The 4,318-nt window shown below is 42.2% G+C and overlaps 1 long non-coding RNA gene across 1 annotated transcript; it reads left to right on the top strand.

The window, feature by feature from the left end:
• Positions 1–323: 323 nt before the first annotated feature.
• Positions 324–2,647, top strand: LOC122204001. Its single transcript, XR_006195430.1, has 2 exons — positions 324–440; positions 2,316–2,647. It is a non-coding gene; the product is annotated as an uncharacterized LOC122204001 (long non-coding RNA).
• The last annotated feature ends 1,671 nt before the right edge of the window (positions 2,648–4,318 follow it).

Below are 4,318 nucleotides of genomic sequence, written 5' to 3' on the forward strand. Positions count from 1 at the left end.
TTGAGAGTTGTAAAGAAACTTCTCTTACGGTCTAATCAACAAATTTGAATGGTAGCCCTTACATTTTCTGGATCAAAAATGCCTTCTATTGTCCTTGGTGGTGCTTAACTCTTGGAGGGTTAATAACCACAGTCAGATCTGTTGAGACCTGTGGATCCTCTACCCCCAAGGGTAAATTGCTCAGAAGTTCATACATACAAAATTTTACTTATGGTTTCAGGGGGTCGTGAGCTTTCTGAAGTTCACTCATGGACTAACCAGAGGCTCATGCCCAGGTATCTCTGTTCAGAACCCTTCAGGCTCCTGTAAGTCCTTTGCAGTCATTGAAATGGAAGCCAAGCTGCTGGCTGAGACCCAGCCATTCCTGATATCCATCTTCTTGCAAGAGGTTTATCCATTGAGTCAGCTCTTCAAGTTAGACCCCCAAATTGCACAAGAAAGTAAGTTTTCCACCTTTTTAGTTGGCACTTAAAGCCATTTTCATACTCCTTCCATCAACATTATGAACACCCTTCCCGGGAATGTGCTCAAGTGAAATGACCACTCTCTAGCTCCTGACACAATGCCAATAGAAACAACCTAGATGTAACAAATAGGTAAAAAAAAAAAAAAAAAAAAAAATACTCAAAGCACCTCTACTCAAGGTTCTCTAACTTCTACAGATGAATCAAGTTGTGTTTACAGAAAGCTATACTGATAGATCACATTCACCAGACTCAAAATAGTATATCTCAACACATTACTTTTGGATTTATGCCCTTTTACTGAGGCTTTTACTGAGGCCCATCAATGGTTGGCCACCTGAGGGCTGTTGAATTCATTGTCCGTCACTTTGAGGGGCTTGGGTCTCAGGGAACCAGTGCAAGAAAATATAAATTTCCCAGATATTCCTATTGTGGTGAAGTCCTTTGTCTCTGACCCAGCCGTCTTGTGTCCCCTGTCAGTATCCATGACACTCTGACTGGCTAAGTTGTTAGCTTACAAGTAGGGGAAAATCTCAAAGCTTCCACAATTTTTGACCAGAGCTCCTCATCTGGAGATCCGTGTATGGTCAGAGAATCTATTGCTTGTGAAAAACTGTCCTTTCGGTAAACTGGTAAATGCTGGTATGAAAAGTTCATTTTCTTCTGGTAAGTGCTACATAATTTTTTTTTTAACGTTTATTTATTTTTGAGACAGAGAGAGACAGAACATGAATGGTGGAGGGACAGAGAGAGAGGGAGACACAGAATCTGAAGCAGGCTCCAGGCTCTGAGCCATCAGCCGAGAGCCCGATGCGGGGCTCGGACTCACAGACTGCGAGATCGTGACCTGAGCTGAAGTCGGACGCTTAACCGACTGAGCCACCCAGGCGCCCCAGTGCTACATAAATTTATAGCCCGGAATGTGGCTATTGTTGTGTCTAACCACTCTAAATAGTTATTTATATTAAAAGTTGCAACCCAAATGCCATAGGCCCTCTCTTTTCAGAATAGGAGCTCAGTGCAGCCATGGTCTCTAGTAAATCTGTGGGGCTTGGGTGAGCCATACTATGGCCGCAGCTCTGGAGTGCTCCTCAACTAGCAGCATTACTGAGAGTTCTTACAAATGTGGGCTTATGTGATTCCTTCTTGACAGAAACTAGGTCTTGAAAGAAAGACCTCCTTCCTGGCAAAGTGCAGGGCATAGATTCAAGATATGGGAATGATGAGGGCAGAAATTCAGAAGGCAAAGAGCATCGAATAAAAATTCCAGCAGTGGGGCACCAGAAAATGCTCTGGCAGTGTCCAGAAGCAGAGGCTGGGACAGGGTTTCAAGTGTGTCTGATTGGTTAAGAAAATTCTGTTCAGAAAAACTCTGTGAGGGAAGGAGGGAAGCAGGATAAGGTAGACGGAAAGGACCAAGCAAGATGTGGTCTTGGTTTGAGTCTACTTTTGGCCTGTTCTTTGGCAAGGGAGAGGGTGTGTTGCCTCCAATGAGGCAAGTACGCTAGTCTTAATGGGGAGGGATGCAGCCAAAGGGCTCTCATTGGATTTCCACAGAACCATAGCAATGAGCTATTGAGAAGCAACGTTCCCAGCAGGTGGAGGAGATAGAACATCCTGGTAAGTGACACAGATGGTGAATAACACCAGCAGGTTCCACCATCTACTACAGCAGTGATGATGGTGTGAGAAGGTCAGCCAGTGGGGGCCAGCAGGGGACAGGACAGCATAGAGTATGTGATGTCATAGTAGAGTTGCTGTATGACCGTAGACTTGTTTTCCTGACTGTAGATGATGGTGGGTCACTGTTATTCTTGATGCTGATAATCTGGGGACTCTCTCTCCCAACAGTATCTACACATGGTCTCTTCCAGGATTCAAGTCAGTTAGCGCCTTATTCCATTTTGTTATGCTTTCTGAAGTTCTGGAATTCTAACTCACATGGAATCGTGGTGTCGATAACTCCCCATTTTCATCCAAAAGGAACACAAATCAGCTGGTCTCTACAGTCCAGGAGAACGTGCAGTTAGAGCTTTTCTTAAGACATCGCAATATGGTTCACCGTGGAACAAAGAAGATTGAAAAGGGCCCATCGGCTTTTTCCTGCCGATGGGAAAATACAGGTTAAGAAATGAAATTACCTGGTTACAAATTCAATAAAAGTAGGACAACGTTGGGCTGAGCTTCTTGGTCACTGGTCTGTTGCTCAAATTTTGTACATAATGTAGCCACCACCATGTTTCTGGAAAGATCATCTCCTCCTAGTCACCAAGTTATTTTTTAGCAAAGTCTCAAGGGAAACTTGGTTCGATTTATACACACTGAGGTTTGGGGAAGTCTAAGGGAAGTATCATTTTGCATGTCATAGGTCAGAAGTGCCATGCGAAGAGGAGTTAAGAGTCAGCACCAAACCACGCAGCACAAACTTGCTTGTTTAGTTCCGGACATCTTTAGATCAGGAAATTGCAAATGAGTCCCATGGGACTTGAGTTCTCTATGAGAAGTAATCATTCCCACTGCACTATAAGAAGTCCTGAGTAAAGGAATCTACTACTACTAAGTATGTATTAATTGCCCACTTGACATTCTATAGCCAGATAAATAATACAGAACAGGCTCATAGAAGATTTCAGCTTTTCTAGAGTAGAAAGGCCAGCACCATCCCCCATCTGCCACCCAACCTGGACCATTCCAAATTGGACCCAAATAATGTCCCCTCTACAAGGAATCATCTCTACAATAGATGCAGTAGCCCTGAGTGGTCATATCACTGGGCTTGAAAGGCCGTGAGGGAAATCCCAGATCATGTGTGGAGAAAAAGATAGCTCTGAGGGATATAAATTCGGGGGATTTCAAGCTGCAGGCTTGTATAATGTCTGTCATGGTCTTTTGAACATACCCGTTCTCTCCTTGGCTGTGTGAACCCTTCGCCTCCCAGAAGAAGAGGAGATTGTACCATTGGGCGAGTAAATGTTAATCTGGTTCCTTGAAAATAAAAGACAAGTTATTCCCTCAAGGGGCCTATTAAGGAATCAAATATTTTGCCGAGAAAGTCCTTCTTTTTTACCCTATTCCTTACTTTATTTTCTTTTTAAAAATTTATTATTGAAGTATAATTGATACCCAATGTTAAATTAGTTTCAAATGTACACCATATTGATTTGATAATTCTATACATGATAATTATTACTCCACGTCCACCAAAATAAGTGTAGTTATATGTCACCATACAATATTAAAATTATTATAATATTATTGACTATATGCCCTACTTGTACTTTTCATAAATGTTACCTATTTATTTTCTAACTGGAAGTTTGTACCTTTTTTTTTTCAGCTTATTTTTTTAGCAATCTCTACACCCAACATGGGGCTCAAACCCATGACCCCAAGATCAAGAGTCGCACACTTTTCCAACTGAGCCAGCCAAATGCCACTGGAAGTTTGTACCTGTTTGTCCCCTTCATCAATATCACCGATTCCCTCACCTTCTTCTCTGGCAACCACCAGTTTTCTCTCCTAAGATTCGGTTTGCTTTTTTATTTGTTTGTTTACTCGTTTCGTTTTTTAGATTTCACATAGAAGTGAAATCATATGGTATTTGTCTCTCTCTGTCTGACTTATTTCACTTAGCATAATACCCTCTAGGTCTATCTATGCCACAAATAGCAAGATTTCATTATTTTTTATGGTTGAATAGTCTTCCATTATATTGGCTCTGCAGAGAACCCTAGCAGTGAGCTATGGCAGAACCAACACTCCTAGCAGATGGGGGAGATATACCATCCTGGTAACAGAGAGAGATGGTAAAGAGCATCTGCCATCTACTACAGCAATGATGATGGTGTGAAAAG

Source organism: Panthera leo, chromosome D3 (assembly GCF_018350215.1).
Source record: "Panthera leo isolate Ple1 chromosome D3, P.leo_Ple1_pat1.1, whole genome shotgun sequence".
NCBI lineage: Eukaryota > Metazoa > Chordata > Mammalia > Carnivora > Felidae > Panthera > Panthera leo.